This window comes from Anabrus simplex, chromosome 3, assembly GCF_040414725.1.
Source record: "Anabrus simplex isolate iqAnaSimp1 chromosome 3, ASM4041472v1, whole genome shotgun sequence".
Taxonomy (NCBI): domain Eukaryota; kingdom Metazoa; phylum Arthropoda; class Insecta; order Orthoptera; family Tettigoniidae; genus Anabrus; species Anabrus simplex.
This window is the reverse complement of record NC_090267.1, coordinates 427,913,856-427,940,309: the sequence shown is the minus strand read 5'-3', so window position 1 is coordinate 427,940,309 and position 26,454 is coordinate 427,913,856. Positions and strand designations below refer to the sequence as shown.

At 42.9% G+C, this 26,454-nt stretch overlaps 1 protein-coding gene and 1 pseudogene across 2 annotated transcripts in view; one reads left to right on the top strand and one right to left on the bottom strand.

The window, feature by feature from the left end:
• The window catches only part of Cpsf6 (cleavage and polyadenylation specificity factor subunit 6), a 383,523-nt gene that overhangs the window by 60,375 nt on the left and 296,694 nt on the right, over positions 1 to 26,454 (top strand). The window lies entirely within an intron of this gene.
• LOC136865903 (piggyBac transposable element-derived protein 3-like) lies at positions 1,158 to 24,999 on the bottom strand (annotated as a pseudogene).

Here is a 26,454-nt window from a genome sequence, read left to right as displayed (position 1 = left end):
TTCCCTGCTGGATCCGCCGTTAAAGTCTTCACCCGCAACCCTAGGCATGGGTTCCACGTTATACCCCGTGGGACTGGGTCCCCACCTGAACTTAGCCATCCTTTTACACTGGCGTACTGGGATAGAGGATGCCCACCCCCCCACAACGTGCATGTGCCAGGCAGGAGTTACTCAAGTGGGGAATAGGGAAGGTGGCCCTATCTCCCTTGGGTCGGGTTATAACCCTCTATGGACAGAATTATGAATCCTTAAAGACAAAAAAATTAATGTGCTATATTTTGTAGTATTACATATTTTTCACAGTAGGCATTTAAAGGTACAGACGATTTAAATGTTCGTCTGTGAATAATTATATCATTTTCTTTGCGAAAGTCAAGAAAACAATTCCTTTCTTTTCCGATGCACAAATGAACATATTTCTCACAGTTAATTGAGGGACTTCCCTTACAGTTCAGCATTTTGCATCTGCCTAGTTCTTATTCTTTGTGAAAGTCCAGAAAACAGTTCCTTTTCTTCTCGATGCACAAATGAACATTACACTTCTGACACACAATTGGACTTCCTTTTCAATTTGGAATTTTGCACCTCCTGTTCTTCTCAGACACAATTTTCCAATGTCCATCATTGTCCTGACGAACAACCTTTTGGGGAATTGGCTTAGATGCATGCCCTATTTTCTTCTTCTTTGCATATTCAGAATCCACGCTTGAAGACGGTCTTCCCCTCTTTCTCCCACTTACGTCCTTGTTCATTTTGCACAAAGCATCAGCTATTTCAGCCTTTAACTGACAATGTGGGATCTGCTTACTTTGGGGGACACCAAAGGAGTCACAGTCCCTCCTATACAAGAGCCAAGTAGTTACAATCACCATATCAAGGGATGAAAAAATAACCGATGGTAGTACTTCTTCGATCTGTTGTGGATTCTGTAAAATGCAATAACTGAATCTAAAAGATCCACTCCTCCCATAAACTTGTTGTAGAGAAAAATTATTGATGGACAGTCAACGTCAACCCTTTCCTTTGCTTTTTTATCCCTTCGTTTCACCTTACTCAGTGGTTCTGCAGCAGAAAATGTAGAGGCAAGAACTATGGATCTGTTGTCAAACCATTTGACAATTCGCACACTTCGACCATCAATATCTGCCTCCCGGTCTTTATAGGAACCTCTCCCCTTTTCTTTTCAAATCTTTGTCAGTCACCAATATACATCCTGGCAATTTGTTGGCTCTAACGGTCCCCAAACAATAAATCTTCTCGCGTGCAAGCTCCGAAAGGAGTGAAATTGTCGTAAACCAATTGTCAAAGTACAACAAGTTGTTCAATTGTTTAGAAATGACCTGACAAATGCGCAAAACACCATTTGCATTAGCCCCTAAATCTTGCATTCCTGGCAAAGGATCACTTTTGCCACAGTACACTTAAAAATTATACACAATTCCTTTTGAATCGCATAAGACATATATTTTGTACCCCCATTTATATGGCTTTTTTTTTCATGTATTGCTTCAAGGTAGACATATCTTTGAAAGGCACCATCTGTTCATCAGCACAAAGCATCCTGTCAATAGGTAGCTCGTTGAATTTTCCCAGCAGACTGTTTATCAGTGGCCTAAGTTTGAAAAGTTTCTCTCTGTTAGCACCTTCAAAATTAGGCATTGCAGTGGAGATTGGACGTTATATCTTCCCACCTGTCTCGACTCATCACATCCGATACGCAAGACACACCAAATAAAGTAAACCAATATAATCTAGTATGTGGTACACTAAATAAGTGACATATAAAGAGCTGTTCCAATTCACTGACAGTCAGTTGGAGAGCTTTGGCTGGATTCTTCTGAACAGAATACAAGTTCGACTGTTGTGTTATATGTTCGAGAAGATGTCTATCGAAGAAGTGTGTGAAATACTCGACAGGTTCCTTGATTGCAGTGGAGTCTGTGACTGAACCTCGCCACTCTGGTATATCACGAGCACTGTTGTCTTTACTAACATTTCTCCAAACTAGTCTTCTAGTGGCTTCACATGATGCTGAAGCAGCTGAAGTGTTGTCTTCATCAGGGATACGGGTATCATCTTTATCACTTGGCTCTGAAAGTCACAGAAACAGTCTACAGATTAGTGTCTTTTGAAATCTACTAATGCAGAAAGAGTTCTAAATAACGTTGTAGTGCAAAACCAAAGATAAGAGCTGAAACCTTACCATCTTCAGAACTGCTTGATGTAGCATCCCTATTCTTTGGCATATAATCATCATCTGTATCACTAGAAGAGGCAGTCAGGCAACTGTCATCGCTCCCTCCATCCGCTCCGCCCACCACCCGAGCATTCACACACCCCTTCTTTCCATAATAATGTTGCGGGCTTCATTTTCTATAAAAACAACCATTTTCTTATAAATGCCTAAGTTGACAAATTTGTAACGTTTAAAAAAGGGGTCACAAATTATTGGAATAATGTCTACCATAATATTTTTTTCATCCAGATGTACATCAAAATTACTTCTATCATATACTATTTTGTGTTAAAGTTCATCACTTTCCTTTTGAAGATCAGTAATAATAAATATCCACAGCTGAAATACACGTGTCCATGCCATTCAGAACTCCCGACATTCAACTGTTCACATGGTTCAACAAATTGTCGCAATGCTGCACCACTTCCTACACTTGTAATTTTGAAGTGTTACAAATCTGCTACGCGCGGAAACCGAGTGAAAATGCTTCTCGCTATATAGATAAAGCAATGTATTAGAAACGTTACAAATTTGTCGCGGTCGTCCATAGAGGGTTATTGGTTGTGTATGGTACCACAACCAAAGGCTCCCAGATGGCCCATTATGCTGCTTGTTGCCTCTCAAGTTAGAAAAACAAAGGAAACTCCAAAGGTATATATTTCCTGTTCCGAACTTTAGCTAAAGTTACCGACGAGATATCTCGGGCGCAGCAAGGATGTGACGCATTACCACGCCGGAGATATCTCGGGCGTAGCAGTGTAAAGGTTAACAGCACGGAGAAGCTGTAATGCCTTACGGCGGGTACAGACATGCGTGCCAAATTCTGTAACGTGCACTATGTTGCGCGTCAATGTTAAATGGGGCATGCACATCTTCTGTTGTGTTTGTTGAGATGTGAATCGTCAGTTCCGACCGGTAGAGCTGTGAAATTGCACTTGACAGTTTTCGTATTTAAAACGCCGGGTAAAAAGAAATAAAGTGTGCCTGTCGAAGGAAAGAAGCGTGTACCAAAGTCGTATTCGTTAGAAACAAAGTTAGAAGTTTTGGATCGCTATGAGAATGGTGAGCATATTGTTGATATTTAGTGTGCTTTGGGACTTAGTGAATCCACTGTGAGAACGATTCGTGACAATGCGGAATTAATTCAAAAACCCTGCTCAGTCATCTACTAACTTAGCCTAAGTCTGACTGGAGTGACCAAATCTTGCTCGGAAGCAATGGAAACATGTTATTCAAGCTAAAGCCAAGAGTTTCTATGCAAAGTTTAGTTTATTATTGTGTTTGTCAGTGTTAAATTTTTAAATGTATAAAGTTTGCATTAAAATGCGTTTCAGAAACATGATAATGGTCAGTTTTTGTAAAAATACTAAGAATCACTGCTATTTGAAACTTAATATGTGAGTAAACAGTAACCTAACCCTGTATTTGACATATAAAATAACTCTTGATTTATACAAATTTGGTATCCGCGACAATTCCTCGGAACATAAATATCGCGTATAACGAGGTCTACCTGTATATATTTACGATGATGATAGTGATTGTGTTGTGTCCAATGGGAGAAAAATTGGTAATTCCTCGGAAGATGATAACACTGAAATTGAGGACGAAGTGCAGCACTCAGGTGTCGCAAAGGAGGTCGAGCTGTCGGCTGATCAAACCGAAGGAAGAAAATGGAGTTCTGTAGGCAAGTTTCTTTCTATGCTTTCTGTTCATTTTGATCTATCAAATTCAGGTGTTAGAGATAATCTCCATTTGAATGATAATGACAGTGATTCAAGACTTGAAGTGTCGATTTTCTAAGTAGTAGTTGATCGTAATATTGTGAACTTGGTAGTGCCAGAAATGAACAGGTACTACTTATTTGTTACGGAAAATATGGTCGTAAAGGAAAAGTCGAAGTTACAATTGTGCAGACGTTATGCTTTTCTGGCAACTGTTTTGTTGATGGGCCATGTGGAGAAAAAACACGATGAAGGACTATTTGGTTAACAAATAAATTGATCGAAACTCTGATGTTTGGTAAAGTGACCTCTCTCGACAATTACTCGCATCATTCTAAGACGGCGGCACGTTTCCGACAACAATCTACAACCCCCAGTTGGCAGACATTAAAAAATTCGGCCTATAATAAACTATTTCAGAGAGTAATTCTGATCTATATTCTATCCTTTCCAAAATATCTGTATTGACGAGAACCTAGTTGCATGGAAAGGTTGCCTAAAATGGAAACAATGCATTCCATCAAAGGGACACAGGTGTGGTTTAAAGGTGTTCGTACTTTGCGACTGTGAAACTGGGTTTATCACTGATTTTATTGTTTATACTGGAAATAATACGGAAATTGAACACTATGAAAAACTCAGATTGTCTGGGTCAATTATCATAACATAAAGAAACTGTTGTAAAGTCAAGTCAGTGTGTTGTAAAGGATACAAACTTGATCGCATATAGAGAATTATATTTTTGTCAGTTTTACTATTCCTTTCAGCATTTTGAGAAAAATATTTTCTACGCCACTGATTTCAATTAAATTGAAGGTATGAGTTATATACCATACATGTACATTATATAGCTTTATTAATAAAGAAAAGTTGGAGCCAAAATGAGTTAAAATTAAGGATTCCAAATGTTCAAGAAAGAAAAAAAACCTCACTCCTGGTGGCCTGCAAGTGTCACCAAAAACTTGCTGATCAGTGGTGTCTTTAAAAGTTGGAAAGATCACTATATGAAAATAAAGTTGGAATTCAAGAGGATAAATTGGGGCAAATATTCATTTATAGGAAGGGGAGTTAGGGATTGGAATAACTGACCAAGGGAAATGTTCAATAAATTTCCAATTTCTTTGCAATCAATTAAGAAAAGGCTAGGAAAACAACAGATAGGGAATCTGCCACCTGGGCGACTGCCCTAAATGCAGATCAGTAGTGATTGATTGATTGATTGGTTTAAGATGCTGATGCTGATTTATGATATAAACCATGATTTTACTGGCATGATGTTGAATAATGTAATATGGTAGTTAGAAGAATTTCTGATTGAGCCCTGGTTGTGCAGTGGGATTAGGAAGGAGCTTGTCCAATCCTGTGGCCACTCTCCAGTCTGCCATACTCTGTTACAGAATGTGTGGAGCACTTCTGTATCTTCCTCATCCTCAGCACTCTGGGACTCGCAGTTCTTTAGATGTTTCATAACATTCTCAGTTTTGCTCTATAAGATTGGAGGTTTCTAATGCAAACTCTTATTTTGGACTTCGATCTTTTAGCATGTTATCTGCAGTATACAGCTTTTCTTTGTGTTGTTTCCACCTCAGAACTGATTCTTCTTTGTCTCCAGAATGGTTCCTATTTTTGCCATCTATGCTTGAGGTGTACTGAAAGTTTTCAGAAGGTCCCAAATAGGGCTGGTTTTGATGTTGCTCTATTTCCACATAGACCATGCTAACAAATTGTTCTATCCATTCTACTGCTTTCCTAAATTTTCTTACACAGTCTCTTGTATCTATCTTCATCCTGGATAATGTGAATCCCGGATTTCTTCACTTCATTTCTCTCTTCAGTGAATTGTTGATGATGATGATGATGCTTGTTGTTTTAAGGGGCCTAACATCGAAGGTCATCGGCCCCTTCAGTGAATTGTAGGGTAGCTCATGATATTCGGAGATATTTTGTGCTTGGTGGTCTCTTATCCACAGCAGATAAAGATGTAGGCACAACCTCCCTGATACTGTTCCGTGTTTGTGATAATTGCTGTTTCTTCATTCACTGTGAAGTTTTTACATTTGGATCTTATATTTTCACCAAATTCTTGAAGAGATTCTGTTATAAACTGTAGCTTCCTTGGTCCAGCCTTCACTGTAGATTTCAGTTTGATCCTTATTGTTGTGACCCAGCGCCTTATGATCACTTCCACAGTCAGCTCCAGGAAATGTCTTACATTCTAGTATAGACATCTTCCAGTGTTTTTGCACCAGTGCAAAGTCTGTTCGATTTTGGAACTAGTCCCCGGGCGAGATCTGGGCTGCCTTGGGGTATATTGGGAGAGCGTATTTCAGACAATCTTATCGTTTCTGATGCAAAACTCCAATATTAACTTGTCTCATTCATCTCCTCTGGGCTATAGGCTCCATGCATTAATGGGGAAAATGCACCGCTGTGCTGCAAGTGGCAAATGTTGTAAGTTAACGTGTGTCACCACGCAAATATCTGTTGTAAGCTCACCGCGTGTTGCAATGGCCAGCTATATAATAACAGCAGGACTTCATCGTGTTTTATACTTTTCTTTGACAACTATCGGCCTAATTCTTCCAGTCTTGCATGGAGTGGTCATATTTACAAGAAAAACAGTTTGCAGGAAATAGCAACAGAGTAGTAATTATTAATGTGATAAGAAAAATATGGGGTCACTCGATACACTACCATTTCACGTTACAGGCAATGTAATTATTTATGTATCAATAGTGGCGATAATGAAAATAATGTTCATGTACACATTAAAGATTGCTGTCTTCAGAAAAAGATAATTTTGGCCTATTTTAAATACAATATCATTATAGCGTAGGTTAATGCTGCTAGTGAGGCAATTAGTTGTTCCCGTGAATGCCCTCCGTCAGTTCACTCAGAACTAGTCAACCCTGTGAATGGTCTTGCCGTCACATCTTAAATGCAGTAAAAGAGAAATTTAACACGTGGGTCAGATTATAAGATTTTTCCACTATAAAAAGGCAGAGGCTCATTGTTGGACCAATTGAAATTCCTGATTTTGAAATTGCATATACATAATGAAACACCGTGCATGAGGAGAAAATATCTCGATCACTTATAAAGTTGCCAATAATTTTTTAAATATTATATTTCCGTATTTATTGTACCAGTGATCCAAGTCCACCCCCGTAGTGTAAAGGTTAGCGCTATTAGCCACTGTTCTCAGGCAGTTTGCTTCCTGATACCGCCAGAAATGTAAGAGTGGCATTAAAGCTGTTATTTGGTTAAAAGGGTAGATGCATTTCTAATACGGGTATGCCTGAAAAGAGTTGTACTACCTCGGGATGAGGACTCAAATTTCACACGTTGCTCTGCTGAAATACGGTATTTTATTATTATTATTATTATTATTATTGTTACCGTGTTTTGGTGGTAGTTATGCATGAAAGAAGGTGCTGGGTGGTGAATAGGTCTCAAGCTACTAAAGTGAAATTAATTTTAAAATTTAACAAGGTTATATTTTCTTTGCAAAATTAGGTAACAACAAATAGAACAGGTACTTAGTAGCCGAAACACGATTGAAAAATACATTTACATAGGTACCCCATTTGGGGCTTCAAAAGTCAGAAACATAATTCTTGAGCAAAGAGCCCAACCTTACAATGAACACCATACAACAAAGGGGCCGAAAACCCCCAAACATGCCAGAAACATTTGCTTCCAATTACACCCAAAAGCCTCCTTGAGGCAGAGACACAATTTTCAATAAAGGGCAACTTCCCCTTAAAATACAAGCCTATCATAGGCCACTCCGAACTCCACTTTTAAGCTGTCCTCCAAGGACGTATACACAGGGGTAAAATACCCAACCTACTGAGGTCTGTTAAATTACAAGAAGGTTAATACATGACCTCTAAAATACAATTTGAGAGGAGGCGAACTTGCACTCCTAATACACTTTGCTTAAGACCTACTTGGCACTAGGCCGTTAATACAAGGGCTAATCCCATACTACAGAGGTGACTTAATAACAATTTACATTACATTACGGAAGAATTGGTTGAGAAAAATACGTTCACCTCAAGACGATGTGAGTGGGAGCTCGAGAGGGTTAAGCACTCTCTATCCCGATATGTCGTTTGAAAGATAGAATAGATACTAGTAGTTTTTACATTTTAAAGGAAAGTTACATGGTGGAAGGCCTAGAACCCGCCCCGAGAGTTAAACTGCTGATCTAGCAACGAAAGAAGTTATTAATTGGCCATTACCTTGTGTTGAACGGCTGGAGAAGAAAGAGGCGCTTCCCGCCGCCTGCTGTGTACCTTACGCACTGAAAGATGGAACAGAAGTGGCCCGGAGACCCGAAAATCAGCAGTTTATATCCTCTCGCGGAAGGTTCTAGGCATTAGGGGAAAGAAAACACCCTCCCACAAACTCTTTATTGGGTAGGACCCCGCAACAGATTCAAGTTGGGGGAAGATACACCCGATTGGTCAGAAATTAATAGAAGAAATTCGGGATTGGATACATTCATAACAAGGGGAAGAAAGGGGTAAATATTGCCAACTTAAACAATGACAGAAAGAAATTTAACAAAGAACAAACTCTTGAAATTAAATTTCCTCCAAAAAAAAATAGTTCTTTGACTCCGCACTAGGTTGCACTATTGTAGATCTTCAGTAGTGTCCTCTAGAAGAGAAAGTTCACACTTCTTACTTCAAGCGAAACAAAAACACATCAAAAGTGACACAGTTCTAAAACTCCAAAATTTACAGGTAGTGACATCTTCTGAGAAGGTAGAAAATTAATACCGTCAATAAAGTTCAGACTTCCTCCAGCAGAGGAGTTTTAACTGGCGCGCATTTAAATTAGCGGCGTGGAGGTGTACCACCCGGTACAGACCTCCCCCCCCAAAAATTCCTCCAAGGGGTAACACAGAAGAACATAAACTTTTGTTTGAAAATAAGGTCCAAGTTTTGATGTTGATATTAAAATAAATTACAGAAGTATTTGAGAAATTTCTTAATTGGGTTTGATTCAGTTCCAAAATTTTGTTGTAATTGGTAACGTAAAGTATTTATGTTTGTAGAAGGCGAATTTCTGAAGATAATCTTTTAAAAGGTGATGAAAAATTTTGCAATGTCCACCAAATTTGTTGTTGAATTCCCAAGTGTAGTCATCTCTTATAGTGACTGTCCATGTAGTTGATGTAGGCTAGGTTGGATGGCCAGACCGGCCGTTGCAGCTTGCGTCCAAAGGGAACCGCTCGGACCCCTCAAGTACCCTGAGATACCGCTCGCCCGCACTATGAGGGGAGCAGAGGTGTTGAAGCACGCCGCGCCCGCGGTGAACATATACAGGCTGCGGGCAAGTAGCAGGTCGTGCGCCGCACATCAGCCTAGGCCGGGAGGAGAGCTCCGGCTCGCCGTGCACATGTCGTCCTCGCTGGGGCCGAGGGGGCCCGTCCTCGAACCCAGCCGCGGGACAGTGCCGCGCGGCTGCGGGGGCACTGAAACATTAAAGCTAGGCGGCAGAATTGTGTTGGACTATCATCTTCTTTGAGGGTACAGGCTTGTGGAGAGGTTGAGGGGCCAGCGGCGTGCAAATATCCATGGCATAAGTTAAGCCACTGTGTAAGGTGGAGCAGGAGACGGGAGCGTGGTAATGGCCGTGGCAAGGACAGGATGGCAGTTTAACGGATCGGGGCAGGTTTTACAAAAGGCTTACATCTAAAACCAAAATATTACAGAAGGGGCAGAATGCCTTAAAAGCGAAACTCAAAAAAAAATATAACCTTCATATCCTTTCAAAATAATATGAAGCAAGTTAACACAGAAATTACACCGGTTTCACCTGGGACAGGTGAACCCTAAATATCCTCTCGGTGGCTGGATTGCTTAATAACAACGTAACCGGGGTGAGGAAATCGAGAATAACACATGGCCCATTGAATCTGGGGGCAAGCTTGCCCGCGGGAACAAAATTTTTGACCATTACTTGGTCACCTACCTTTAAAGGGGTGGGTCTCCGTCCACGATCATACCTTTCCCTAACCTTTTCATGAGATACTTTAAGATTAGCTTTAGCCTTCTTCCAAAGATCTTTAATGTTGTCCGGATCTATTGTCTCGGGCAGAATGTCATTCAGAGACCAGAGGTTAGAGAGCGGCGTGTTGGGAACGAACTTAAACATCAAAGAAGCTGGAGTAAACTTGTGAGATTCATGAACCGCCGAATTCAAAGCAAAAGCTAACCAATGCAGGGACGTGTCCCACCTAGAATGGTCTTCATGATGATAGGCAATAAGTGCGGACCTGAGATTACGGTTAACCCGTTCAGCCAGAGATGGTTGAGGGTAATAAGCAGAAGTAGTTACATGAGAGATGGACAAGTCAAAACAGAATTTACGAAAAAGATTAGATGTAAAAGCCTTAGCATTATCAGCTACAATATATTGGCACGGACCAAAAGAAGCAAAAATAGAATTTAAGCAAGTAATTGTAGACTGAGCGGTAGCCAGCTTAGTCGGAAATAACCACGAAAATCTTGTAAAACCATCTACGCATACAAAGATGAACTTGTTGGCATTCCCCTTTGACTGGGGGAAGGGTCCTACATAATCAATATACAGGCGTTCCATGGGGCGCGACGCTTGCTGAGAAGACAAGAGGCCTACCTTGGTGGACATGGTCGGTTTACTGAGCAAACAAGATTTACAAGCTTTTACAAGTTCACGAATTTCGCCGTCCATACCTTTCCAGATGAACATTTCACGAATCTTTTCACGGGTTTTAAAGATTCCAAGATGCCCTCCTAATGGGGTCTCATGATAATACTTGAAGATCATAGGTACAAGAACCGCTGGAACAACAACTTTCATCAACTTATCATGCCTCGAAGGGCAACATAGAACACCATTCCTCAGAACATAAGGGACAGCATGTTCCCCAGAAGAAAGGGTTTCCATTATCGGAGCCAGCGGAAGGTGATGAACTGTCGACCGGTTCGTGGGTCTCGACGTCGTTATGAAACATACGGCTGAGTCCATCAGCAACAACATTTTCGGTACCTCTGATATGTCTAACATCAAACTGGAAGGCGGAAATACGAATAGCCCAGCGGGCTATACGACCAGTACGACGCGGCCTACCTAAGACCCAGCTTAAGGCTTGATTATCTGTCTCCAGGTCGAATTTGACATGTTCCAGATAGAGACGGAACTTTTCTAAGGCAAATAAGACTGCCAACCCTTCGAGCTCATAGATGGAATACTTGGCTTCTTGAGCCGATAGAGTCCTAGGTGCATAGGCGATGGGTCGCCTCCCTAGTTCAGTCTCTTGAAGAAGGACTGCAGCTACAGCTGACGATGACGCGTCCGTTTGGACGATGAATTTCTTTGAGAAATCAGGCATAGCAAGGACAGGGGCATTACAGAGAGCTAATTTCAGATCTTCAAAAGCGGCTTGTTGAGAAGGTCCCCACTCGAATTTGATGCCTTTCCTACGAAGAAGGTTTAAGGGCGCCGCTCTATTAGCAAAGTTAGGAATGAACTTTCTGAAGAAATTCACCATACCAATGAACCTGGCGATACCTTTAATGTCCTTGGGAGGTTTAAAATCACGGATGGCCTGTGTTCTAGAATGATCGACTGCTACACCATCGGGTGACACAATATGCCCTAGGAATGACATAGAGGGCTTAGCAAAGGCAACCTTGGACAACTTAACAGTTAACCCAGCCTTACGAAGGCGATCGAGAACTTCTCGCAGATGATCTAGATGTTCTTCAAAAGTCTCTGAAAATACGACGACATCATCTAAATAGTGATATAAGTACTCGAATTTGATGTCGGAGAAGACCCTATCTAGTAGCCTAGTGAGCACAGCTGCTCCCGTAGGGAGCCCGAAAGGCACGCGGTTGTATTCATATAAATTCCAGTCCGTGGCAAACGCTGTAAGGTGTTTAGACTCTTCGGCAAGGGGAATTTGATTATAGGCCTGATTTAAGTCCAAGATGGTGAAGAACTTGGCCTTACGAAACCATGAAAAACAAGAATGAAGGTCAGGAAGGGGCACAGATTGCAACACCACCTTCCGATTGAGAGCCCTGTAATCAATGACAGGCCTGAAGCCTCCTTGGGGTTTCGGGACTAGAAAAATAGGCGATGAATACGCCGACTTAGAGGGCCTAATAATACCATCCTTCAACATCTGATCGATAATTTCTTTCAGAGCCTTCATTTTAGGTGGAGATAGCCTATAAGGTGGAAAACGGACAGGAATCGAATCCGTGACCTCAATTTTGTATTCAATAAGGTCAGTAACACCAAGAGTATCAGAGAACACCTCGGGAAACGACTGACACAGTTTGCGAATACTATCAGCCTGCTCCTCAGGTAGATGTCTAAGGTCTAACAACATCTCATCCTGGGTAGGCGAAATAGAAGAACATGACACAGAATTACACTTTAATAGTGGTATTTTACAACTAGAAGCAAATTTGAATGTACACGACCTAGACTGGAGATCGAGCACAAGACCAGTGTGAGAAATAAAGTCAGCTCCCAATATAATGGGGCAAGACAATTGCTTGGCCACAAACAATTTAATTTTCCATGTAAACTTAAAAATACGAATCTTGACCAGTAAGGAACCTAGAATTTCTAATGGAGATGAATTAGCCGAAACGTATTGAACAGGAGAAGAGACATAGTCAGGAAGTTTACAAACCGATTTCAATTTAGAATACCATTCAGCCGAAATAATCGAACAAACACTGCCTGAATCTAAGAGAGCTGTTATAGGCTCGTTATTTAACTCAATCTTAAGAAAAGGAACAGGTGCGGGGGTATCCGCCGCAATCCTAAGACATTCTTTAGGGCATTCAAAAGATGAATTTGAAGGCTGATCGTTCTCTGCATTTACAACCTGTTTACTAGGGGCTGAGTCTCGGGAAGATGGATTAGTCGACTCAGCCGAAGCCACTAGTCACTTTTTATTATTGGCATAGGTGGAATTTGCACCAGAAGTTGAGCAGGAGGGGGTGCTATTTGAGTTGGGACAATTCTTGGCAATATGTGAGAAAGCCCCACATTTAAAACAGCCTTGTGATGACCCGGCTCCATTCCTTGTCCCACTTGACTTGATCAGCGGACACTTGTTGCGCAGATGGTCATGCGACCCGCAAGCATAACATTTACGGGGATTGACTGGTCGGCGAGGTGGAGGCCGAGTGTTACTAAAGGAAGGCGGGGGTTCTTTCGCGACACGCAAAGAATCGGCGTATCTAACTCCTTCCGCTGAGACGGCCAATGCTTCAAGTTCAGAGAAGGTTTGCGGGCACGCCGCGAAACACAAATATGACCTATAGGGAGGTGAAATTCCCTCTACAATAGCCTGTACAATCTGATCTTCAGGAAAATGAAGGGCAAACACCCTAGTATAAAACTTAATGTCCTGTATGAAATCAGCCAAGTTTTCATCCAAGCGCTGTACACGATAATAGTACTTCTGAATAAGGGAGGACCTGGCCCTAGCCGGGATGAAGTTAGCTAGCAAATGGGCATGGAAATCCTCAATAGATGATTGCTCGGCAATGGCTCTAACTATTTTGTCTGAGAGAATACCTATAGCATACGGATAGATAATTTGCAAAATTTGACATGGAGACAGAGAAAACACAAGGGCATGATCCTGAAATTCAACTAGAAATCTTAAAAATGAAATTACATCACTGGTGGTATTAACGGAAAACTTAGAAATACCTCTGAGCAACATTGCCAATGGATGAGGCAAGCTGCTAAACCCGGGTGACATAGTAGGTAAAGGCTTCAATGGCAAAGAAGTTAATTCAGAACGGATGTTACTCAATGATGCGCGACGTTCAGATTCGTTGTCCAATGGGGGAGGGATAGTTTGAGCAGCAACGGTTACCCTATTAACTTCTCCCTTGGGAGGCGCTTCCTCACTACCAGTATTCACTATGGTGGGTTGATCTGATTTGGGAGGAACTTCCCCAGTTAACAATTGAGTGACCTTACTAGATAATTCGGAAATATTTTCCAGGAGCGTACTAGCTTCCTTCCTCTGAACGTCATTCAGTTTTAGAGACAACAGATCGTTAACCCTATTCGAAAAATGATATAGCCTGCCTTGCACACGCTTAATTTGATTCGGAGACGGATCATTTTCATAAAAAAAACTAACTACAGAAGCTAGCCCAGTAACATTCTCCGTGATCGTGGAAAGAGAATCGTCAATTTCTTTCTCTCCCAAATTGGGGATGGAAATGGGCAAATCAAGGGACTCTCTAAGCTTGTTAGTGTCTACTGCAACCGTGCCTCCAGATTGCACATTTCTGATAGTTAATTCATAGATCAACTCCTCCTTGCGCAAGTAGTTAAGAAGGAGAACATCGCGAGGGCCGGGCATGATGACCGAACAATTTTGAAAAGTCAAAAAAAAATTCCAGCAACTGAGAAAATGGTTAGAGTTCGGATCAAAACAATGTCTAGCCGTCAAAAGGGGCTAAATTGAGACCCATTCAACCACGCTCTGCTACCACTTGTTACCGTGTTTTGGTGGTAGTTATGCATGAAAGAAGGTGCTGGGTGGTGAATAGGTCTCAAGCTACTAAAGTGAAATTAATTTTAAAATTTAACAAGGTTATATTTTCTTTGCAAAATTAGGTAACAACAAATAGAACAGGTACTTAGTAGCCGAAACACGATTGAAAAATACATTTACATAGGTACCCCATTTGGGGCTTCAAAAGTCAGAAACATAATTCTTGAGCAAAGAGCCCAACCTTACAATGAACACCATACAACAAAGGGGCCGAAAACCCCCAAACATGCCAGAAACATTTGCTTCCAATTACACCCAAAAGCCTCCTTGAGGCAGAGACACAATTTTCAATAAAGGGCAACTTCCCCTTAAAATACAAGCCTATCATAGGCCACCCCGAACTCCACTTTTAAGCTGTCCTCCAAGGACGTATACACAGGGGTAAAATACCCAACCTACTGAGGTCTGTTAAATTACAAGAAGGTTAATACATGACCTCTAAAATACAATTTGAGAGGAGGCGAACTTGCACTCCTAATACACTTTGCTTAAGACCTACTTGGCACTAGGCCGTTAATACAAGGGCTAATCCCATACTACAGAGGTGACTTAATAACAATTTACATTACATTACGGAAGAATTGGTTGAGAAAAATACGTTCACCTCAAGACGATGTGAGTGGGAGCTCGAGAGGGTTAAGCACTCTCTATCCCGATATGTCGTTTGAAAGATAGAATAGATACTAGTAGTTTTTACATTTTAAAGGAAAGTTACATGGTGGAAGGCCTAGAACCCGCCCCGAGAGTTAAACTGCTGATCTAGCAACGAAAGAAGTTATTAATTGGCCATTACCTTGTGTTGAACGGCTGGAGAAGAAAGAGGCGCTTCCCGCCCCCTGCTGTGTACCTTACGCACTGAAAGATGGAACAGAAGTGGCCCGGAGACCCGAAAATCAGCAGTTTATATCCTCTCGCGGAAGGTTCTAGGCATTAGGGGAAAGAAAACACCCTCCCACAAACTCTTTATTGGGTAGGACCCCGCAACAGATTCAAGTTGGGGGAAGATACACCCGATTGGTCAGAAATTAATAGAAGAAATTCGGGATTGGATACATTCATAACAAGGGGAAGAAAGGGGTAAATATTGCCAACTTAAACAATGACAGAAAGAAATTTAACAAAGAACAAACTCTTGAAATTAAATTTTCTCCAAAAAAAAATAGTTCTTTGACTCCGCACTAGGTTGCACTATTGTAGATCTTCAGTAGTGTCCTCTAGAAGAGAAAGTTCACACTTCTTACTTCAAGCGAAACAAAAACACATCAAAAGTGACACAGTTCTAAAACTCCAAAATTTACAGGTAGTGACATCTTCTGAGAAGGTAGAAAATTAATACCGTCAATAAAGTTCAGACTTCCTCCAGCAGAGGAGTTTTAACTGGCGCGCATTTAAATTAGCGGCGTGGAGGTGTACCACCCGGTACAATTATTATTATTATTATTATTATTATTATTATTATTATTATTATTATTATTATTATACTGGCTATTCCAGGCTGAGGGGCTCAGATGGATGAGGTGCTGGCCTTCTGACCCCAAATTGGCAGGTTCGATCCTGGCTCAGTCCGGTGGTATTTCAGGATGCTTAGTCTTGTGTTGGTAGATTTATTGCCAAGTAAAAGAACTTCTCTGGGACTAAATTCCCGCACGTCGGCGTCTGAAAACTGTAAAAGTAGTTATTGGGGCGTGAAGCCATTAACATTACTATTATACTGGTTTTCGTTAGGACTATGGTTATAGTATAGAATAATGTGTCTGTGATTATTATGATGATGATGTGTTCTTTAAAAACGATGGCCTCTTGCAGCTTACTTTGCAAATATAACATTGCTGTAATAATTGGCTTATAATTTGTAAAAATATTAAAATAAGTTTCATAAAGGGTTATTTTGTATTAATTAAAATATTTCATGATTCATGGTGTGAGTTACTCTAGTCATGTCCTAGTTTGTGAACCATGGGCCAACTGCTGAGTGGCCTGGTAAGTGGTCCTGAGAGTCCGGATACCAGTTGCTACGGAATGGTAGTGGCCATCTCAGACTGGGTCATGGCCATCCTTATACTCAGGCAGCTATGACTGTACAATCCGCTGATTATGCCTTTCAACGTTCAGTCTGCAATCCTCTGTGAATTAACTAAACGTCGCCACAATCCTGTATTTCCAACTAGTGCTGTGGCCTCATTAAATCTATACCTCTTATCTTTAAATCATTAGAAACTGAGTCTAACCATTATCGTCTTGATCTCCCTCTGCTTCTTTTACCCTCCATAAGAGTCCATTATTCTCTTAGGTAACCAATCCTCCTCCATTCGCCTCACTTGACTCCAACACCGAAGCCGGTTTATGTGTACAGCTTCACCCCTCGAGTTCATTCCTGACTTAACCTTATTCTCCTCATTCCGAGTGCCCTTCTGCCATTGTTCCCACCTGTTTGTACCAGCAATCATCCTCGCTTCTTTCTTGTCTGTTACTTCTAACTTATGAATAAAATAACCTGAGGTGTTTTATTTTGCACTGTTTCTAAATTCCTTTGTTCAATAAATAATTTTTTAAATTTTAAATTTAATTTCCACTAATTTGTTCAGAGAGGATTACCTCGTACTTCCTCTTAAAACAAAAATTCAGCACCACCCTCACTCCACCCAGGTTGCGCTCCAGTAAAGCAAAGTTGGTTTGAAAACAGACCGATGTAAAATTTGTTTCGTGTGAGAGCTGACTTCCTTCTTACAGAATAGTGTTGATTGCAACTGCGAGCTCACTGTATTAGCTTTACTGCACCTTGATTCAATCTGGCTATATTACCATCCTGGGAGAACACACTTCTTAAATACTTGAAATTATCTACCTGTTCCAGGTTTGTATCACCAATGTGATATTCAGTTCTCTTGGATTTCTTACCTACTGACATCAAATACTCCTCGAGAGGCTAATTTTCATACCATACTCATTGCACCTATTTTCAAGTTCCAAGATATTAGACTCTTGGCTTTCGGCACAGTCTGCCATTAAGACCAAGTCGTAAACATTGGCCAGACTGCTTAGTACATTTCTACGTACCTGAATGCCTCCCCTGCCACTACCTTTCAGCAGATGATCCGTGTAAACTACGAACAGCAAGGGTGAAAGATTACAGCCTTGTCTAACTCCTGTAAGTACCCTAAACCAAAAGCTCATTCTACCAAAAATTCTCACTGCAGCCTAATTGTCAACATAAATGCCTTTGATTGATTTTATCATCTACCATAGTCCACCAGTATGGAGAACTTTTTTTTCCCTCGGTACCCTGTCATATGCTTTCTGTAAACCTACGAATCATAAACATAACTATCTATTCCTCTCGTAACATTGTTCAGTTACCTGGCGCATACTGAAAATCTGATCTTGACAGCCCCTTTGTGGTCTGAAACCCCACTGGTATTCATCCAACTTCTTCTCTACCACTGATCTCACCCTCCCTTCCACGATGCCAGTGTTTTCTTTGCCTGGTATACTAATCAGTGAGATACCTCGATAGTTGTTGCAATTCTTCCTGTTCCCTCGCTTATAGATAGATGCAATTACTACTCTTGTCATATCTGAAGGTACGTTGCCAACACTCCATGCTAATCTTATTACTCTATGAAGCCATTTCATCCCTGCCTTCCCACTATGCTTCACCAATTCAGGTCTAATTTCATCTATTCTTGCTGCTTTATGACAACAGATTTTAGTTTCCACCTTTTCAACTTCCTGAAGCGTAATTTCACCAACATAATTTTCTTCCTCCCTGTGAGCTCGCTTGTTCACTCCACCACCATGAAGATTTCCTTTTACGTTGTGAAGAATTTCAAAATGTTCTCTCCACCTATCCAGTGTTACCTTGGATCTATTATGAGGTCACCTAAATTAACCCAAAACATTGTTCCCTGGGATCTATGATGTCACCTGAATTACCCAAAACACTGTTCATTTCCTTTTTCCCTCCTTTCCTAAGATTGTTTACTACTGTCCAGAAAAGTTTTCCCTGCTGCTTGAACTAACCTATCCAGGTTATTACCAAAATCTTCCCACGACTTCTTTTTCGATTCATCTATTTGTTTTGCTCTTTTTCTTTCATCTACGTACAATTTCCTGTCATCATCAGCCCTTGTTTCTAGCCTTTTGCGTTTACAAGCTGCTCTCACTTCATTCCACCATGATGTTCGCTTTTACCATCTTTGCACAAAGTTGTTCCTAGCCATTCCCATGCTGTTTCTACTACAGCTTCTCCATATGTCAACTCCTTTCTATATCCCGAATCAGGTTACTGTCCACTGTCCAGAACTTCTCACTAATCATATCCATGTACTTTTCTGTAATTTCCTTGTCCTGGATATTTTCTACCTTTATTCGTTTGCAGACAAATTTCATTTTCTCTAACCTAGGCCTATAGATACATAGCTTACTACAGATCAACATATCAGTTAGTGGTTTGTATCATCGAAATATCTCTGGAAAACCCATACATTCCTAACAGATTTCCTGATTTTGAAGTCGGTTAAGATATTTTCTATTATGGATCTGGTTCCCCTGCCCTCGTTTGTGTAGCAGTAAATAGCCTTATACTTGAATGTATAGGTAACTGTTTAACCCATATCTAGCCCAGCAAATGCTTCCCATTCCTGTTAGCTTCCGTATCTTCCCTACATTTATTAATCACTCCTTCGTACGAGGGCTATGCCAAAAGTTTTTAGCAGAGTGTGAGAAAAGAATTTTGTTTGTGTAAAAATAGTTACAACTTTTCAAAATAGTCTCCATTAGCACATATACATTTTCCCATTCTCTGAAACCACTTAGAAAATGTTCCAGTTCAAGCTTGTTTCGGGATGTCACTTAGTGCACTCTCGTACGCTGCAATGGCCTCTTCATCTGACGAAAACCGCTGCCCACGTATGTTATCCTTGGTCTTAGGGAACAGAAAGAAGTCACATGGGGCCATGTCAGGTGAATAGGCGGGAAGAGGTAACACTCACACTTTTTCCCTTTCCAAAAAGTCCATTGTTCTGGCAGCCCTGTGTGCAGATGCATTGTCGTGATGCAGCAGAAGGTGCCCACTCTTGGACTTTGGATACTGTGACCTCCAAGTGGCGAGGACTTTGGGAAGACAGTCATTCACATACCATTCAGGATGAACTGTTCGACGTGTGTCGAAGGTCACATAGGTGAGATGCCCCATTTTCGTAAAGAAATGTTGCCACCATCTTCTTTCCGGAGCTCTGACTTCGTTGAACTTTTGTGGGTGGTTCCTCACTTGGAAAGCACCACGCAGAAGACTGTCTCTTCGTTTCAGGGTCATATTGGTAGACCCATGTTTCATCTCCTGTGACATTATCGTATGTGTCTTCGGACTGCCCTCCATTGAATTTTTCTAGCATGAAATGTCACCAGTCCACTCTCTCCTCCTTTTGGCTTTCTGTCACGGAATGTGGCACCCAATGGGCACATCTCTTGGTAAGGCCTAAATAATCGTGAACGATGGCCTGTGCTGCTCTTGACCCGATAGTTAAGGTCCTTTCAATGTCACAAAATGTAAGATTTGGGTCTGCTTTGATCATTTCCCTCACAGCATCAATATTTTCTTGAGTCACAGCTGTTGCTGGGCAACCGGGACGAGGTTCATCTTCAATTGACTGCCGATCCCTTGAAAACACGCGAAAGCAGTTCCCAACTGTGGCTCTAGAAGGGGCAGCCTCACCAAAAACACGCAGCAAAGAAAAATGGCATTCTTCGGCACTTAATTTCTTTTTATAATCATAAAAAATAATTGCTCGAAAATCTCGGCGCGACAGTTCCATCTTGCACCGTGGCTGACTTGGCACTAATTGTGCTTTCTTCCCTTGCTGTGGAGGAAGTAACGCTAGGTGGGGTTGCGTGCGCATGTTCCAAGGTTGAAAAACATCGCTCTTTCAAATGAAAATAATCCCATTGTCTGCAGAATTACGGTTTACGCGCTGCTAAAAACTTTCGGCATAACCTTTGTATCCTTCAGTTCTATTTCCAACTCTCGCATTGAAATTGCCCATTAGCAATTTCCTATCCTTGTTCTTGGCCCTGACTTATGCACTCAATGCTTCATAAAACTTGTCAACTTCATCCCCCCTTTAGGGACACCATGACCTTGAAGTCGGTGTGGGGGCTTGTGTGCTTGTTGATCCCGAGGGCTGTGCCAGCTCAGGGTTACCCATGCTGGATAGGCCTCGGTGTAGGGCCAGACTAACGAGGTGTCCCCCGAGTTGCTTGAGAGGTGTCTGTGCTCTTTATTCTTCATCACTGTTTCTACCCTTCTATTGTCACCATCTTTAATTTCATTCCTCTTCCTGTCTGGCCACTCTCTCTGCCTCGGGTACATTAGGTTAGACATTACAGAAAAATAAAAAAATAAAATTAAAATTTTTTTAAAAAAAATTAAAAAATTAAATTAACAAAATAATTAGGTTAGTACGGAGGTTTTATCCTCCCCCAATCACAAGTTTCGGGTCATGGCGAGGTGATGCATGGCTACTGGGAGAGTAGTTCCAAGCGACCCCCTCCAGATACCGGGCGCCCTCTGGAGTATATAGCCTTGCCTCCGGTAAATCTCCTTGGCTCTGCCGGAGGTCGACCTCATATTTCCGTGAGTACTCGTGGGACAAAAGACAGAACCTCTTTCTCTTCCTTCTTTTACAAAGGGTGGCACCCTTCAAAAAACAGCGTCAAATATTGGTAAAAAACGTAAGCGGTATACTCCAGTTCCTGTAGACTACATGAGTGACGAACGTCTTCCTCGATTCCTGGTTGCTTCCAGGGTCGATGGTAAAAGTTTCCTTGACGAATGTCCTTTTATGATAAGTAATTCAATTGAAGAAATTGTTGCTGGTGAAGTCGACGAGATGCGCAAGCTCCGAGATGGATCCGTACTTATCAAGACATCTACGGCTGAACAGTCCAGACGGCTACTTAAAGCCAAGTTATTCGGTAAGGTAGAGGTGAAAATCGAGAAGCACCAAACCCTTAACTCCTGCAAGGGAGTTATATTCCACAGGTATTTAGTTAAGTCTTCCGATGATACAATGATCCGGTACCTAGCACGTCGGGGTGTAACCGACGTGAAGAGGTTGAAGAGGCGTGTGGGTGATAAGCTACTCGATACGGGTGCTTTCATCCTTACCTTCGACGCTGAGACCATACCTGAACGAATAAAGGTAGCAATGTATCGCCTGACTGTTCGTCCGTACATTCCGGCACCAATGAGGTGTTATAACTGTCAAAAGTTTGGCCACACCTCATTGCGATGTACAGGTTCGACGACCTGCAAAATGTGTGGGAAGTGCGAGCATGCTGGGGTTGAATGCACACCACCACCTGTGTGCGTCAACTGCCCGGGTACGCATGCTCCAATCTCCAAGGAGTGCCCCACATTCGAGCAGGAGAAGAAGATCGAGGAGATAAAAACGCTGGATAAGCTATCTTATCCAAACGCCCGGAGGAAGTTCAAATCCATTGCTGCTCCGGAGTTCTCCATCTCATTCGCGGAAAAGGTCGCAAACGTACGGATCACTCCACAGAGTTTTGTACAGAACACCGGTACTGAAAATGCATTGAAAAGTCAAAGCCAGCAACAAAATTCAGTAACTAAAGAAACTGGAGATTCAGCATGTGAAGCACCGTAAAGAGCGTTACTGTCGATGTTGCCTGGGAAGGGCCCTTCCCAGGAACGTTCGGCTGGGAAGTCCTCCCCCAACAGGGCGGGGGGAAAGACTTCCCCAAATAGGGCTGGAAAGTCCAGCCCTCCTTCCAATGCCCAGATCATAAAGGAGGAGAAGGTGAAGCCACGGAGCTCCCTCAAAAAATTGGAGAAGAAGCCTTCTCCAACTCAGTCGGGGTCCACAGGATCACTGAAGAAATCCGGCAAGCCATCTGCCGGCTCTCCTCCCAAAAAGAGAGAAACGGTGGGCAAGAGCGAGAGGCCCCGACGCCCTCTTGTTTGATCACTTTCTGGAGAACCTAGTTCTCCCACGAAGAAGGCCCACTGTTCCAGACCAATGAGATCACCGTCCGCGGAGGGTCCAGTCACTGCGCCTCCTTCTTCTGAGGAGACAATGGAGACTGAACCACTCATTGTCGTGGATGGTGACGACAATACCGACAACAACGGCGGAAAATGGCATTTAGTTGACAAAAAGAAGGGCAAGCAGTTGTCCTAATTTCGCAACACTACCAATCCACACAATGGCACTATTGCAGTGGAACTGCAGTAGTTACCACTGTCACCTAGCTGAGTTACGTCAACTGATATCCGTCTATGCGGCCTCCATAGTCTGTCTACAGGAATCTCGTTTGAGACCTGGACACGACACGACTATGAGAGGATATCGTCTTTATTCCAAAGACAGAGTAGCTGTGGATGGCGCGGCAACTGGGGGCGTTTGTACCCTAGTTCGCTCCGACATCTTCAGCGAAGAAGTACCGCTCCGTACTCAGCTAGATGCAGTTGCAGTTCGCACTCCGTTGCCAGTAATGACAATGGTTTGCGACGTGTACTTTCCACCGGATTATAACCTTGATATGCATGCACTACAAGATTTGATCCCTCAGTTGCCTCCTCCTTTCCTCATGCTGGGGTATGTGAACCCACGTAACACACTATGGGGTTCTCCGTCTTCCTTTTCTAGGGGGAGGTAGCTCGAGCGAATGATCAACCTATTTGATCTTTGTGTGCTCAATACAGGGGAACTGACACATTTCAGTAGCGCGCATGGCACATTCTCACACCTGGATGTCACTTTGTGTAGCCGTGCGCTAGTTCCCCTGCTACGGTGGCAAGTTCACGACGACCTCTGTGATAGTGACCACTTCCCGATAATTCTGTCTCTCTTGAATCAAAGACAGTCCGAAGTACCTAAGCGCTGGTTACTTCGGCGGGCAAATTGGCCAGAATTTACAAAACGCGCAGTGATGGCTGATGATATGCTGGAGTCTGTTGACGACCACGTCTCTTCCATTACTACTGGAATTTTGGCTGCTGCAGAGGAAGCAATTCCTTCTTCGTCCGGTATTCGTCGCTGGAAACAGGTCCCATGGTGGACGGACGAAATTGCAGCAGCCATACGTGATCGCCGACGGGCTTTTAAGCATTATCGTCGGAATCCTACGATGGCCAATCATATCGCATTTAAGCGTCTGCACGCGAAGGCCCGTTTTTTGATTCGAGAAAGTAAGAAAGCTACGTGGGAAAAGTATGTGTCATCCATCACGGCACATACTCCGTCATCACAAGTGTGGACAAAACTCCGCCGTATTGTCGGAGTACAGAATGTGCCCTCAGTACCCGGAATCTCCATTAATGGAGATATAGTTACGATTCCTTCAGTAATTGCAGACCACATCGCGTCACATTTCGCAGATACGTCCAGCTCTAGGAGATACGACCCTGCATTTCTTCCAATTAAGCGCGAAGCAGAGGCCCACCATCTCTCTTTTGCCTCTAGTGCTTCGCATCCCTACAACGTGGCCTTCACGGAGTGGGAGTTGCGAAGTGCACTTGGCGCTATGCAGAGATACGGCTCCTGGACCGGACAAAATCCATAATCAAATGCTTAAGCATTTGAGTGACAGATGTCTCAAGGATATCCTCACCCTATTCAACAGAATATTGAGTGAGGGAGTGTTTCCATCTCAATGGCGTGAGGGAATTGTAATACCAATTCCCAAGCCAGGTAAAGATCCAAAACTTCTGGATAGTTATAGGCCAATATGCCTTACAAATGGCCTCTGTAAGCTATTTGAAAGGATGGTTAACCGGCGTCTTGTTTGGGCCATGGAAAGGGAGGGCCTCTTGTCTAACTACCAGTGTGGTTTTCGCTCTCATCGGTCTGCCACTGATCATCTGGTCAGACTGGAGAGCGCCATTCAGGAGGCCTTTCTCCGGAAGGAACACCTAGTCGCCGTGTTTTTTGACCTGGAAAAAGCTTACGATACTACCTGGCGATATGGGATTCTCTCCACTCTACACCAGTGAGGATTTCGGGGAAATTTGCCAACGTTTATTGAGAACTTCATGTCCCTCCGTCTCTTTCGAGTCCGAGTAGGGAATGCATTTTCTCAATATTACGTTCAGGAAAATGGAGTACCTCAGGGATCGGTACCGAGTGTCACGCTGTTCGCAATCGCCATCAACGGCATAGTTGCCGCTGCTGGGCCCGCAGTCGTTCCATCGCTCTACATTACAGCTCCGGAAGGGTGGCGTTTGCAGAGAGACAGCTACAGCAAGCTATTAACCGAGTCGACAGATGGGCCCTGCAACATGGTTTTCGATTTTCAGCAGCGAAAACCTCAGTTGTACACTTCTGTCGACGTCGGCCTGTGCATCCTGAACCAGAGCTCCGCTTGCGAAACAGTTTCTTACCAGTGGTGACACCTGCAAATTCCTGGGTCTCCATTTTGATAAGAGACTTACGTGGCAGCCTCACATCCGTCAGTTAAAGGTTGCCTGCATGAAGAGACTTAATATGCTTAAGTTTCTCAGCGGCACTTCGTGGGGGCTGACCGTGCGGTACTGCTACGATTTTACATGGCGACGGTCCTCTCCCGAATTGACTATGGAAGTGCGGCTTATGGCTCAGCATCAAAATCTATGCTGAGCCTTTTAGACAGTATTCACCATAGTGGAGTAAGGCTGGCAACGGGTGCTTTCCGTACTAGCCCCATTCCCAGCCTGCTCGCTGAAGCGGGAGTTCCACCTTTACGGATAAGGAGGCAGCAGTTACTCCTAACGTATGCTGCCAGAATTCGTGAAATGCCGCTACATCCAAGCAATCAATGCATCTATCGCACCCAATACCTCCAGCGGTGCCAAGACCGGCCGAATGCCACACGGCCGGTTGGGTTTCGGATTGATAGCTTGTGTCATGATTTGAATATTGATATCGGTGGTTGTCTTGAACAAACTCATAGCGAGGTACCTCCGTGGTTGGTTCCGCGGCCGGATATACGTCTAGATCTGCTCCGTGGACCCAAGGTGAACACGGATTCCTCCGTTCATCGGAGGTATTTCCAGGACTTTGTTCACCAATATCCGGCCGCGAGACTTATCTTCACGGATGGTTCTAAAATCGGAGATAATGTTGGGTTCTCTTTTGTCATTGATGATATGTGTACGAAGATCTCGCTCTCTAAAGTATGTAGCGTGTATACTGCAGAGATTTACGCCATCTTAGAGGCTCTGCAGTTTGCACTGCGTGACGAAAGAAGCCACTTTCTGTTGTGTACCGATTCGTTAAGCTCTCTGCAGTCTATTAAAACCTGTTTCTCGCAACACCCACTGGTGCAGCAAATACATGACCTTCTAGCCAGGTTTATTCGATGCTAGCACCAGAATTACTTTCGCGTGGCTTCCAAGCCACGTTGGGATTGTGCGAAACGAACTTGCGGATGAAGCAGCAAAGGAAGCTGCACTTTTACCTCCAAGACCCGTCAATGTACCTGCTAAGGATATTTGTTCTCAGCTACGTCGAACCATCTTGGCGTTCTGGGAATCGGAGTGGCTAGATATCCGAACTCCTAACAAGCTGAGAGCAATTAAGAAGACAACTACCGTGTGGCGGTCCTCTTTCCGACCTTCACGGAGAGAGGCCATAGTACTGTGCAGGCTGAGGATAGGTCATTTACGATCCACGCACTAAAGAGGGAAGACCCCACAGTGTGTTCTTGTGGTGCCGAATTCACCGTGGCCCACATCCTCACAGAGTGCGCCGATCTCTCTGGCCTAAGACGGAGCCTCGGCCTGCAGTAAACACTCGAACGCATACTAGCCGATGACGCGACTACTGCTGATCTCGTCATCCGCTTTATGTGCGACAGTGGACTTATCAAGGGTATGTAAATTACAGGTGTAC